This window comes from Theropithecus gelada, chromosome 1 (assembly GCF_003255815.1).
Source record: "Theropithecus gelada isolate Dixy chromosome 1, Tgel_1.0, whole genome shotgun sequence".
Classification (NCBI taxonomy): Eukaryota; Metazoa; Chordata; class Mammalia; order Primates; family Cercopithecidae; genus Theropithecus; species Theropithecus gelada.
The window spans coordinates 66,480,844-66,495,918 of NC_037668.1; positions in this window are offsets into that span (position 1 = coordinate 66,480,844).

Consider the following 15,075-nt stretch of genomic DNA (forward strand, 5'->3'; position numbering starts at 1 on the left):
ACCATCCTGTCTCTGCTCAAACACCTACAGGAACAGGGGACTTATTCCCCACTTATGCAACTTCTGTCTCCCATCAGTGCCCCTACCCTTTCTTATCTCTCCACTGGAGAGAGCTGGGGAAACTTCCACTCCCACTGAGGCAGGATGATAACAGCTTAGATAAGATAAACTTAGATAAGAGTTTAGCCTTAGAGCTAGCTTCTTTAAAAAATGAAAATTAGAAAAAATTATTCAAAACAAGAAAAAGAGAAACAAAATCCAGCAACAGCCAGGAACCTAGCCTGCTCCCATCACTCATCTATTTCACTTCTTTAACAAAAACAGAAGCAGGTGAAGGGAATGGGGGATAGAGGAGACATCACTCCTGGTGACCAATCTCTGTGGGTCCCAGTGGGTTGGGCTGGACCTACATGAGATGTGGCTTCTATCACCAGCCTAGCTGAACTCCCAGGGAAACTTGGGGTGACATTTCTCACATCCTTATATTCTCTTGGAAATAAATGCTGTCACCAGGAAAAGGATACCAATTTTGTGAATTGGCAGACGGCTGTGACAGTTTGACTGGTTTGACTTGACTGAAGGGTTGGAACCAGCTTTGCTGTAAGGCCTCCTGCATGCCTATTGTGCGCCAGGCTCTGTGCTAAGTATCTTTACCTATCACTGCATCTCTCAACTACTCTGGAAGGCAGACACTCTTATTGTCCCTGTTTTATACACGAGGATTTGGAAGCCTCCTTTTTATCTCTATATTCTGACCCAGACATTTGCCTCTTTGAGTATCAGTTACACCATACTGCTAGAAAGTGGCAAGGCTGGAATTTGACCCCACTGGGTTTCAGAGCCTGTTCCCTTAACCATTAGCTATATTGCCTCAGTATGCTGTGGCTATAGACATGGTGCTCAAACAGCAACAGCTAGCATGGATCTGCCAGTAACTGTGTTATGAGGACAAAATCATCTAATCAACAAGCTGAAAAAGTCATACAGAAACCACATGTCCAAAATCACTGGGTCAGAGCAGAAGCTAAAAAGCTTCCAAAAAATTCTGATTTTTCAAAGCCAGTATAACACTAATACCAAAACCTTACAAAGAAAGAACTCAAAATGAAACTGGTTTGACTTATTTATGAATAGCAAATAATAATATAAATAGACTATTAGCAACCAGAATCTTGCTACATGTTAAAAGACTAATATACCGTGATAAAATAGAGTTTCCCCCTAGGAATGCAAGGATGGTTCAATTTTAGGATATCTATTACCATCAGTCATTAAAATTACAAATCAAAGCATGGGGACCATATGATCATCACACAGATGCTGGAAAATAATTCATAAATTTTAACATTAATTCCAGACTTTAAAAACAGAAACAAAAAATCTTAATAAAATAGGAATAGATTGGTACTTTCTTAACATGATTATACATATTAAGCATCAAAACAAAAGCCAGGGCCAAGTGTGGTGGCTTATGCCTGTAATCCTAGTACTTTCGGAGGCCAAGGCAGGAGAATCTCTTGAGCTCAGGAGTTCAAAGCAAGCCTGGGCAACTTAGTGAGACCTTGTCTCTATTTATGTATAAATATATTTTTAAAAATTAAAATTAAAAATTAAAAAAACATAAAAGCCAGACAACACTGAGTTCTGTCAAGGATATAGAGCTACCAGAGCTCTCATACATTGTTGTGAACATGGCAAGCACTTTGGGGAAAGTTCTTGTACTTTCTTATAAAACTAAAGTATACCTACCCTGCAACTTGCAGTTGTACTCCTAGCTATTCTCCCAACAGAAATGAATAAATATGTTCCTAAAAAGATTCATACACAAATGTTCACAACACCCTTTCACATTAGCCAAAAACTGGAAAGAATTCATGTATCTGGCAACAGAATAATGGTTAAACACAGTATATTCACACAATGACTGTTTTCATCTGCTCAGGCTGCCATAACAAAATGCATTGATTAGTAACATTGATTAGATGGCTTAAACAACCAAAATTTATTTTCTCACCATTCTGGAGACTGAGAAACCCAATATCGAAGTGCCAGCATGGTCAGGTTCTGGTGAGAGCTCTCTCTTTGGGCTGCTGAAGGCCACCTTCTTGCTATGTACTCACATGGCAAGGAAAGAGAGAGCAAGGTCTCTGGTGTTCTTCTTATAGAAGCACTAATCCTATCTGACCAGGACTCCACCCTCATGACCTTTTTAACCCTAATTACCTTCCAAAGGCCCCATTTCCAAATACCATCACGCTGGGGGTTAGGGCTTCAACATATTAATTTGGAAGAGACACAAACATGCAGGCCATAACAATGAAACACTACTCAGCCATTAAAAAGGATTCTGCAGCAATGTGGATTAATAGAGTATGATTCCTTTTATAGAAAGTTCTAGAATAGGTCAAACTAATGTGTGGCAGGGGAAAAAATCAGAAGTCTGGTTGCTGGTGGTGAGGAAATGGAAACTGAACTGGGAAGGAGCACAACAGAACTTTCTGGAATCATAGTAATAGTTTATGTCCTGATAGGAGTTTGGGTTACACAAGTGTATTAATTTGTCAAAACTCATAGATTAGTATACTTGAGATCTGGGCATTGAATTGTGTGTAAATTTTAACCTCAAGGGAAAAAAGAACTTTAAACAAATATTGAATTCTGGTTAATAATAGGCATGCTAAACTTTTTTAGAGATAAAGTATACTGTTGTCTTCAATTCACTTTGAAATGCATCAAAAAACTAAGATAAATTGAGGGATGAATGAAGAGACGGATAGATGGACAGAAAGTAATAAAAACAAGGAAAGTAAAATGTTAATTATAGCAACTAGGTACTGAGTATAGGAGTATTCACTGTACAATTTTTTCAACTTGTATGTTTGAAATTTTTCATAATGAAATGTTAGGGGGAAGAGTCCACTTCATTCTTAACAGTAAAATACTAGAAGCATTTCCATTAAAGTCAAAATAAGTCAGAGATACCTACTATCACCAATATCATTTAATGTCATTCTGAAAGTACCAGCAAGATTTCATACTCAAATGCCTTTAGGGACTACGCAGTAAGGTTAAAAAAAAAAAGTGAAGAAAATTGGGTTTAAAAAAATAAGGACTGGTTAAACTCTAGAGTCTAGAGTTCATGAGCTCCAGTGTATTCTCTCCTGCAGGAATACTACCCCAGCATTGTCAAATCAGCTAAAATTGCCAGATAAGCTAGGATTTCAGCTTTAGTATATGTGTTAAAACTCAATTTTTTTCTTTCCTACTTTTCTGCTGTAATCAATTTTTTTAAAAGATTGTTTAATTGTTTTGAAAATACCGAAAATACACCTGACCCAAGAGCAATTCATTTTCAATGTCCATACTAGCAAATAGATAAGAAAAACAACGAAAAAAAGAAAGGTTAAACTCAAGATAACCAACTGAAATTCTATTAGAAAATCTAACAGTTTCAGTAAGATGACTGATTATACATTTAATATATAAAAATTAATAGGTTTCTTATATATAAATTATAAGCCATTAGAAAATGTGTAGGCAGTTTTTAAATCCCATTTATAATAGCACAAAAAAGAAAAAACCTATTAAGGATGTGCAGGAACTATATGAGTACAATTTTTAAATGTTACTTAGGGTGTATCAGGCAGTATAGGCTAAAGGATGTTGCAGAAATAACTAGCACCAAAATCTCAGTGGCTTAATGCAATAAAAGATTATTTATTCTCACCCGAAGTCAGCTGTGTATCTGGACCACTCCTCATGGCAGCCAGCCTCAGCATGTGTCTTAGCAATAGTCTTGCTTTGATCTTGTGTTTCCATGATTACCACAATATGGCAAGAAAACCTAAAGAATCACCCTTGGGCTTGTCATTGCCTCTATCACAAAGTGTCATGTGTCACTTTTGCCCACATTTTACTGGCCAGAACCAGTTACACAGATCTGCCTAAGTGCAAGAAACTGCAAAATGTAGGGGAACAAATAAAATATTTGGTGAGAATTTACTGCCTCTGTCTCAGAGGCAATTAAAGTCATGTTATAATCTTGATTAAGACTCAATAAAGATACCAATTTTCCCTAACATGCAAAAATAAATATAAGTATAGATATAAGTATAGCCAGGAACATTCTGGAAAAGAGAAGAGTTGGGCATGGAGACTAGCCCTACCACCTTTTAAAACACATTACAAAGCATCAATAATTAAAACAATTTGGTCCTGAAACATGAATTGACAGACCAATCAAGGGAAAGAATGGAAGGTCTAGAAAGAGACACAAACATGTATACAAATTTGATATAAAATAGAAATGGCATTTCAAAACAAAGATGACATTTTTTATTATTTAATAAACGTGTTGGGACAATTGGCTTAGTCATTTTGGTGGGGGGAGCTAAACTCCTACCTCACTTGTTATACTAAAATATATTCTGGATAGATAAAAGATATAAGCATTGAAAAATAAAATTATAAAACTACAAAAGAAAACATGAAAAATATTTTTTGAAATTATGAAATTTTTTTTCATATCAGACAGGTAATGTGCTGACACCATAACAAGGCTTTTGAAGGTCTTTCTAAGTAAGATACATATCCTAGGAATTATTTTTAAACTAACAAATCTCATTACCCAAAAAATTAGAAATATCTGCCAGATAAAAACAAAATCAAGACGGCTGCAAACTAGGAAAAGACCAACATCCGTAATGTTATGTAAGAAGTTTCCAGAATCAAGAAAAAGTCCAACAACCCAGTAGAAAAAATGGTAAGAGACAAAAAAGAAAACAAGTGACTTATAAACATTCAAAAAAGGGTTCATCAGCAGTTAAAATTAAAACAAGGGATTGTTATTTTTCATCCATTTGATTAGCAAAGATGTAAAAATGTACTAATACCCAGTGTAGGTGAAGGTATGGAGACACTGGCACACTCATGTGCCATCAACAGGAGTAAAAAAGGTACAACTTCTTTTTTGTTGTTTGTTTGTTTGTTTTTGTGTTTGTGTTTATTTTCAGATGGAGTTTCGTTCTTGTTGCCCAGGCTGGAGTGCAGTGGCGCGATCTTGGCTCACTGCAACCTCTGCCTCCCAGGTTCAAGCTACTCTCTTGTCTCAGCCTCCCAAGTAGCTGGGGTTACAGGCATGTGCCACCATGCCCAGCTAATTTTTTGTATTTTTAGTAGAGATGCGGTTTCACCATGCTGGCCAGGCTGGTCTCACACGCCTGACCTCAGGTGATCCACCTGCTTTGGCCTCTCAAAGTGGTGGGATTGCAGGCGTGAGCCACCGCACCCAGCCTGCTGCAGCTTCTTTGAAGGACAAATTGGCAGTAAGTTTCAAGTTTTCAACTTACATGTCCTTCAACACAGCAGTTTTACTGATAACATTTCCTACAGATACGATCACATACATGTGCATGAATGGCAGTAGGAGGCAGACAGCTTCCTGGGTGGAAGGGGTGGGTCCCCGGTGAGGCTCCACCTTCAGGCCAGAGAAGGCCTGAAGGCTGGGAGCTGGGCTACCAGTCCCGGGGACCAGGGAAACAGACTGGAAACTTGTGGTGCCTTTTCTGGGCCTGCCCATGGTGACCCATGGACCAATCGGCACACACTTCCTTCCCTCTGAGGCTCATCAAAGCCCTAGGCTCAGCCAGAGCTGAGCAGACTTCCTGACCACCAGCTGCAGAGAGGAGCTACCCATTCCATGGCCTCCTCTCTGCTGAGAGCTGGGCAGATTATCAGGACTACCAGTTGCAGAACGGAGCAACCCACGCCAGGGCCTCCTCTCTGCTGAGAGTTGGGGAGACGTGGGGAGTATCTGCCTACAGAGAACAACCCACTCTAGGGCCTCCTCTCTGCTGAGAGCTGCGGAGATGACAGGATGACCTGCCTGCAGAGAGGTGCTTCCCACTCCAGGGTCTCCTTTCTGCTAGGAGCTGAATACTCGTTGGGACACCCTGGCTGTGGAAAAGAGCTACCCACTACAGGTCTCCTCTGAGCTGTTCTATCACTCAATAAAGCTCCTCTTCATCTTACTCACCCTCTACTTGTCTGTGTACCTCATTCTTCCTGGTCACAGGACAAGAACTCGGGACCCATTGAATGGCAAGGCTAAAAGAGCTGTAACACAAACAGGGCTGAAATATGCCCCTTGCTCACCACATTGCGGACAAAGAGAAGTAGAGAGGAGCTATGGCCCTTTGGGGAGCCCAGACCTGGAAGCTCCCTAAGCCAGGGCTGTGACTCCCTCTTTGGGGACCTGTGGTTCCTGGCATCTCCAAGCTTCCAGGTACCACCACCTTCCCCAGTGCCAGCCATGGAAGCTGCTTGCAGTGTGCCTGGCCCAGCCATAGCCTCACAGAGAGCTGGTGCCCATGCTGGCACCTGGAGCTGCCCACCCCACTGCAGCAGCCGGCATGCCTGACTGCACAGTGGCCAGACCCCATGCTCACTCACAAACCCCTCACCACTCCACACCGACCCACCCTTGGTAAGTGTGGGATCCAGGCCAGTAGCATGAGGTGGCAGGCAGATCACCTGAGGTCAGTACAGCCTGCCAGGACAAGTGGGCAGAGAGAGCCCAGTGGGCCTGAGCAAAACTCAGGCAAAGGTGCCACCAGCTGCAAAGGTTTCCAGCTAGAAAAGTGACACCCCAAGGATCCTGTAACAGTATGCCTCTAGGACCTATCCCCAAAACAAAACTGAACTTAAAACTAACAAGAAGAAAAAGAATGGAATTGAGCTATATGTGCTGAGAGAATGATCATTAAATACATTGTTAATTGGAAAAAGCAAGGTGGGAATGCTACCACTTATATGAAAAGCATGTACATATCTTGTACATGAAAAGCATGAAAATATCTTGACAGATCCATAAGAAACTGCTAATGACAGTTTCCTCTGAAAAGGAAACTGGAAATCCAGAATGAAAGAATTATTTCTCATTTTATACCCCTTAATACTTGTTTTCTACCAAGCAAAATACAGAACAATGTCAATTATTTAATCCCTAGATCAATATCATTGGGCTAGAATCAGCAAGATGAAATCAGCAGACTCACAAAGAATCCCATAGAAACACAGTTGTAGGGCTCCTCTGGGGAGTAAGGAGCTTGCGGGATAGGGAAAGTGCCTGCCTGCTAATGTTCAGTGACCTGAACGACACATTTAGCTGGGCACTGAGCTTTGAGAAAAGAGCAAGACTTCAAAGTCCACCTGGTTCTTAAATCCCACCTTTACAGTTTACTAGTTGTGTGACCTCAGACAAGTTCCTTCACCTCTCTGTGCCTGTTTTTCCACTCCTTAAAAAGGGAATTCTCATACTCGCCCTCTGGAACTGTCGTGATGATTAAATGGCATGATACAAGTCGGGCACGGTGGCTCATGGCTGTAATTCCAGCACTTTAGGAGACCCAGGCAGACAGATCACCTGAAGTCAGGAGTTCAAGACCAGATTGGCCAACATGGCAAAACCCCCATCTCTACTAAAAATACAAAAATTAGTTGGGCGCGCGCCTGTAGTCCCAGCTACTTGGGAGGCTGACAAGAGAATTGCTTGAACTGAGGAGGCGGATGTTGCAGTGAGCCAGAATCACGCCACTGCACTCCAGCCTAGGCGACAGAGCAAGACTCTGTCTCAAGAAAAAAAAAAAAAAAAGACATGATATAGGTAAGGTGCTTAAAGGCCTGGCATGCAGCAAGTGTTCAATTCGTAGCCGCTGGAAAAAGGTTAAACTCATCACTGTCCCCTAGTACTCTCAAATATGGCTTTTGGAAAGAATTGGGTAGGTCTATGCCTGCTAATGTGGTAAGATCTCCAGACATTCTTTTATGAACAAAGTGAGTAAGAGGCCACAATGTATACCAGAATTCCATTTAGGAGTGGAAAAACAAAAACAAAGCTGTATTGTTTCGATTTTGAATTTTTAAAAAAATCAAATCGCTATCAGTATGTAAAAGTCTGGAAGGCTACATACCAATCTGTAAACAGTGGTTTCCTCTGGAGAGGTTTGGAAAAGGAAAGGTGGTGGTATTTTTTGAACTTTTTCCGACTAGCATTGATCACTTTTGGATCTTAAAAGAAATACTTTTTAATTCGAAAGTTAATAGAAATGCGGAGTCAGGGGCAGGCCTCAGCGGCATCCGGGCTCGGGGCGAGGCGCCCATGCCCCCACCCTCCCGCTGTGGCAGCGGGCGCGGGCCCGAGCGCGCGCAGCCCGGTGCGCCCGGGTGCCGCTGAGCCCGCGAACCTCTCCGCCGCGCCGTCAGCGCCGCCATCAGCCGCGCGGCGTGCGGCTCCGCGCCCCGCTGCTCGCGGCCGCGGGCCCCCGGCGGTAATAATGAGGCACAGCGCCGTGACCGCGGCCCTCGGCTGCGCCGCCGCCAGCCGTATTAGCATCTCCGAGGCCTTCCTGTATGTTCTTTTGTGCTCGTTTTCCAGCCCGAATGCTCGGCACATCCTGGGCCACGGACGGAGCCGCGGGAGCCAACGAGGTCGAACGCAGCTGCCCTGGTTTTAGGCTGCGGGCTGCGGGCCCGGCTGTCCCCTAGACCTCTGCCTCCCGCCCTGCCCAGCTAGATCTCTCGGGGCTTGTTGGGGTGGAATGGGGGACTGCGGAGGGGCGGGGAGGGCGTGCCAGGAAGAAAGAAGAGCCTGGGAAGGGAAGGGGACAGGGCAGGCTTCGCCCCAAATTTTGCACCGAGCGGGATCTTCTAGAACCCAGAGAGGCCCCCTCCGTCCCTGCAACTCTGACCCGAGCGCACAGGCCCTTCGCGGAGCCAGGAAGAGGTGGCCTTGAATGCTGGCTCTGCCACGGAATGGTGTGAGGTCCTATCCACAACCTCATCTGTGTGTGCCTCAGTTTCCCCGCCTTTATAAATGAGGCTGAGGCTACATAGCTCAGGATTAAACCCTTGTAAAGCACATATCTAAGTGCTTGACACATTATCTAATTTATTCTTCACCAACTCTGAGAGGTGGGTATTAATACTGTCAAAGTAAATGGGGTTCAGAGGGTGAAGTGACGTGGCAGAGACCTTGACAGCCAGGAAGCTATTCCACTGCTGGGGGGAGCAGCCAAGAGCAGCGGTCTTCATCTCTACTGTAGACTAAGGCATGCACTTTGTATGTGAGTACAGTTTCCTGGCCCTGGAAGGATCTCGGGGACAAATGGATTCAAAGGAGGAGACTGGAGAAGACGCCTGTACCTGGGGAGGCACCTGTTAAGGAGCTGAGAAGCTCTGGGGTTCCCGTGTGTGTGCACAAACTTGCTGTCCCAGCATCAGCCAAAGGGAGCCGCTGCCTCTTTCCATCCCACAAACCCTCACACCCGTCATTCATGTGCCAAGCACCTGCAAAAACCTACTACAAAGCTGCAATGGTCAGACAGTGTGGCACTAGCATAAGGACAGACACATAGATCAATGGAATAGATCTGAGAGTCCATAAGTAAATCCTTAACGTGTATGGTCAATTAATTTTGACAGAGGTGCTAAGATAATTCAATGGGGAAAGACTATTCTTTTAAACAAATGGTGCTGTGACAACAGGACAGCCATATCATCCTATACAATTAACTGAAAATGGATCAAAGACCTAAATGTAAGAGCTAGAACTATAGATCTCTTGGAAGAAAACACAAGAATAAATCTTTGTGACCTTTGGTTAGGCAATGGTTTCTTAGATGTGACAGCAAAAGCACTCACACACACACACACAAAAAAGAAGACAAGAAAAACTACATCAAAATTTAAAATTTTTGTGCTGCAAAAAATGTTTAAGCAAAAAGATCACCTCCAAAATGATGAAAAAAAACCTTGCAAATCATATATCTAGTAAGAGGCTTATATCCATAATATATAAAGAATTCTTACAACTCAATAATAAGACAAATAACTAAATTTTTACATGGGGAAAATTTTGAATAGCTATTTCTCTGAAAGATACCATAAATGGCCAATAAACACATGAAAAGATGCTCAACATCATTAACCGTTAGGGAAATGCAAATCAAAACCACTTTGTAATCATTAGGAGAGCTATAACCAAAGAGACAGGATGTGGAAAAACTGGAGCCCTTGTACACTGCTGGTGGGGATGCAAAATGATGCAACCATTGGGAAACAGGTTGGAAGTTCCTTAGAAAGTTAAACAGTGTTATCATCTGACCCAGCAATTCCACTCCTAGGTGTGAAATGAAAACATATTCACACAAAAACTTGTACATAAGTTTCATAGCCGCATTATTCATAATAGTCAAAATGTAGAAATCCAAATGTCCATCAGTGATGAATGGATAAGTAAAATATGGAATATACAATGGAATATTACTCATCCATAAAGAGGAATGAAGTACTGATACATGCTACAACATGATGAACCTTGAAAACATTACGCTAAATGAAAGAAGCCAGTCATAAAAGGCTACAAATTATATGACTCTATTTATATAAAATGTCCAGAATAGGCAAATCCATAGAGATGAAAAGTAGATGTGTGGTTGTCAAGGGCTGAGGGGAATGGGGAGGTACTGCTCACGGATACACAGCTTCGTTTGGAGATGATGAAATTGTTCTGAAATTAGGTAGTGGTAATAGTTGTACAACTTTGTGAATAACTAAATACTATTTATTGCATTGTGCACTGTTAACAGGTGAATTTTATGGTATGTAAATGATGTGTAAATAAAACTTTTTTAAAAAGAGAATGAGATCATGCATTACTTGTGCAAGTGAAAATTATTTTAAAAGTTAGGCCGGGCACAGTGGCTCAGGCCTGTAATCCCAGCACTTTGGGAGGCTGAGGGGGGGCGGATCACGAGGTCAGGAGATCAAGACCATCCTGGCTAACGAGGTGAAACCCTGTCTCTACTAAAAATACAAAAAAAAACAAAAATTAGCCAGGCATGGTGGCGGGCGCCTGTAGTCCCAGCTACTCCTGAGGCTGAGGCGTGAACCCGGAAGGCAGAGTTTGCAGTGAGTCGAGACTGCACCACTGCACTCCAGCCTGGGCGACAGAGTGAGACTCCATCTCAAAAAAACAAAACAAAATGTTAGGCAGGTTAGGGGCAAGGAAGAATTGAATTCCAGGCAGAGGGAACAGCATGTGTGAATCAAAGATCTGACAAGAGAAGAAGCATTATGGGGGAACTGGAGAAGGTCAGAAGGCTGGAGAATAGAGTGAGGGGATAGGGTCATGCAATGGGGTCAGAGGGCAGATTACAGGGCCAGATCAGTAAGGGTCTTGTCGGCCATGGTCATGAATTGGAACTTTTTCCCAAGACAATGGTCAGCCACATCGTCCTTCTCCCTGACACACACACACACACACTCACACCTGCACAGATCCAGATTCACAGCCTGCCATGCCTTGTCCCGTCCTGCTGTCTTCCACCTACAAGGCTGCCTTCACCCAGTCTCCTGGGATCCCTCAACCTACCGCTGTCTTACCTTTACACCTTTCCTCCTGTCTGGAGCCCCTATCATCCTTCATCCACCTGGCTAACACTTACCTGTCCTCCAAGCTGCAGCTCAGATATCACAGCCTCTGGAAACCACTCCTCCAACCTCCCGTCTCCAGCTCCCACCAGCTTCCAGCCTAGGAGAATTCCACTCCTTCCCCTCCTCTGGGCTCCCAGAGCCCCCAGAGCACCCCCATCGATGTGGGGGAGGGTGCTTCTGGAGGGCGGCAGAGGAGAGCTACCATGCTCCATGTTGAGGACCCAGCACTGTCCCCATGCATCCTTTCTGTGTTGAATGAATGACTGCACTTCCCATCCTCCGCCCCAGCTGTCCTCGGAAAGGCTGACTGCTCACGGGTGTTTCAGCTACAGCCCTGGCCTGTGTCCTGACCTGCCAGCCCTTCGCAACAATGCCATCCACATTCCTCCTGGGTCTCTGGGACACATCTCTGGCTTGTACTTCTCCTCTGAGCACGCTTATTCACCTGTCAGGTGGTTATCAGTGCCTGCCCTACTTCCCTCTCGGGATTGTGTGGCTAAAATGGAGAGACAGTGCAGCAGGTATTAAGTTGCAATCTTCAAACTCAAGTGTCCAAGGAATACTTTTATGTTTGTGAAGCGTAAGTCCAGCTCTGAGGACCCAGTCCTCTAAACCATGGGAAAATTAATCTGTCATTAGTAGGGGTCTTCTCTGCCTTGGGGTTGCTCCAGGATTCTGGGGTCTTCGGCCACATCAAGCCTCAGAGAGGGCTTCTCATCAGTCATCTGCCCTACTTGTTCCTGCAGAGATGCCTGGGGATCCCAGCCTTATACTCCTAGCCAGCCAGTCGGCTCTGCTACTTCCACAGGACTCAGCCTGCCCTCTGAGGGCATGTCATCTCTCCTGGACATAGATCCCTGTGACTCCCTTGGAGGGACCATGAGGCTCTATCTTCTCTCTCTCTCAATGTTTTCCAAGGTGCTTCCCACTCTCTAAGACACTCAGCAGCATTTAAGCAAGGGGCTTTGACTTTTACAGAAGAGAGCTCATCAATCAACTCCTGTTTTGCCTCCTGTAAGAATCCCTGAGGCAGAGGAAGTAGAAGGGCCAGGCTATTGGCTTGGAGCACAGGGATTGAGGAATAGAGACAAAGCAAAATGCATTCATACGTCAAAAACAGATCCTGCCACAGGCATGCACCACAAAGCTTGCATAGATCGTGAAGGGCCATGCCTTGGGCAGGAGTTACACAATGCCAAGTCCAGCCTGTGCAGAGGTTCAGTTACTTCCACGTGCAAACAACATCATTTGGATAATGCCTGGCCATAGCAAGCCATTAACAAAAATTTCTGGAATGGATGAAAGAACAGAAAGGTCTGACTTCAGTCCCAAGCAGCAAGCTTTTCAGACTTAACCATGGCCATCAAAATCCACACATCAAAGGCTTGATACCTGGCATTAGCCTTTGGGCCCTTTGATTTCTCTGTTGTTCTCAACCCAGGGCAGGCTCTGCAGTCTAAGAGCCAGTTCTGTGTGACTGCCCTGGGCTGTTCCTCAGGACAAAATATCTTCCCAAGCCATCTTGGAAATAACCACATGGAAAATGACCAGTAACATTGAACACTGGTGTTTTCTAGTGCCAGGCACCCTCCTGTCTTCAATGCAATATTTCAATTAATCTGCATGAGAGCCCTATTACATTTCTCTTTTTACACCGAGAAAACTATGGTACAGAGGTGGGTTCCAGCCTACATCGTCTGACTCCAGAGCATGTGTTCCTAACCATCCTGGTACACACTGCCTCCGTTATGCCTACACATACATCCAAACACTCAAAAAGAGCTCTTTTTTTTTTTTTTTCCTAAGACAGAGTCTTGCTCTGTCACCCAGGCTGAAGTGCAGTGGTGCAATCACAGCTCCCTGCAGCCTCAACCTCCTGGGCTCAATCGATCCTCCTACCTCTACTTCCTGAGTAACTGAGGCTACAGGTGTGCACCACCCATACCTTGCTAATTTTTTTATTTTTTGTAGAGACAGGGTCTTTCTATGTTGCCTAGGCCCATCTCAAACTCCTGGGCTTAAGTGAACCTACCACTTCGGCCTCCCAAAGTCCTGGGATTACATTGTAAGCCACCACACATGGCCACTCATTTTTGTTTTACTAAAAAAAAAAAGTCTGGGCTAGTTGCAGTGGTTTATGCCTATAATTCCAGCAGTTTGGTAGGCCAAAGCAGGTGGATCACTTGAGGCCAGGAGTTCAAGACCAGCCTAGCCAACATGGAGAAATTCCGTCTCTACAAAAAATACAAAAATCAGCTGGGCATGGTGGTGCATGCCTGTAGCCCCAGCTACTCAGAAGGCTGAGGCAGAGAATTGCTCGAACCCGGGAGACAGAGGTTGCAGTGAGCTGAGATCTCATCACTGCACTCCAGCCTGGGAAGCAGGGCAAAACTCTTTCTCAGGAAAAAAAAAAAAAATCTGGAAATTTGCCCACTATGGAAGAAGCAAACCCAGTAGCTTTGTAAGGACACAATTCTTGGCTTCTAGCAGGAGTTTGTGGGGAGGGGCTGCCCTCTCTTCTCAGCACAGGCCCATGGCCAGAACCAACAGGGCTCCTGAGTCGTAGCAGCCCTTGTTTGTCTGTGATTGTGCCCAACCACCACCTTCACTTCTATGACTGCCCCGTGGGTCCGAGGCTCAGAATACAAGATCCAAACTGCACCATCCCTCTGGTGCAACATCTTCAGGACTTTCTGATCATCCACACAACCAGATCCTCAGCCTCTTCTGACCTGCTGCGGAGAAAGCCCTGGACTGGAGTCTGGAGAGCTGAGCCTTGTTTTCCTGGGACCGTGGCATGTGGCTCGGCCTCCCTACTGCTTGGCTGCTTCTTCTGTAAAATGAAAGTCTGCACCTCTCATTCCTTCCAGCTCAGACGGTTTGGCTTCATGAATATCTCTGGAGCTTTAGCTCCTAGCACGGCCTTTCAAACTCCACCCAGACTGCTTGCCTTGCCCTGGACTCCTCTCATACCTTTTCTCCCTGGACCTTTGTTCGTGATACCCCTTCGTGCACAATCTTCTGCCTCCCCCACCCTCATCTCTGCCCATCCAAATCCTACTTATTCATTCTCCCAGCTCCAGCCCAAACATCACTTCCCCCAAGAAGTCATCTCTGATCCCAAGAAGAAAGCCATCTCATCCTCCTCTGAACTCTCGTAGCACAGTATCTGTGACTGTCCCAAGGAACACAGCTCCCTACCCTTGTTTTTATGGCAGTTTGTGTCCTTGCAAGAGGCACTGTATTGTATTGTTTGGGTTAAGGGTGCAGGTTTTGAATCAAGTAGACTGAGGTTCAAATCCAAGTTGCCCTGACTGTGATAATCTGGGGCAAGTGACTTAACAGTTCTGAATTTCACTTTACTCAAGTGTAAATGGGAATAACACAGCGTCTCCTTCAGAGGTCTTAATTAAATAGAACAATGCATTTAAAAATTTTCTTTTTTGTGTGTGTGACAGGGTCTTGCTCTGTCACCCAGGTTGGAGTCCAGTGGCACAATCATGGCTCATTGCAGCCTCCAGCTCATGGGCTCAGGTGATCCTCACACCTCTGCCTCCTGAGTAGCTGGGACTACAGATGTGA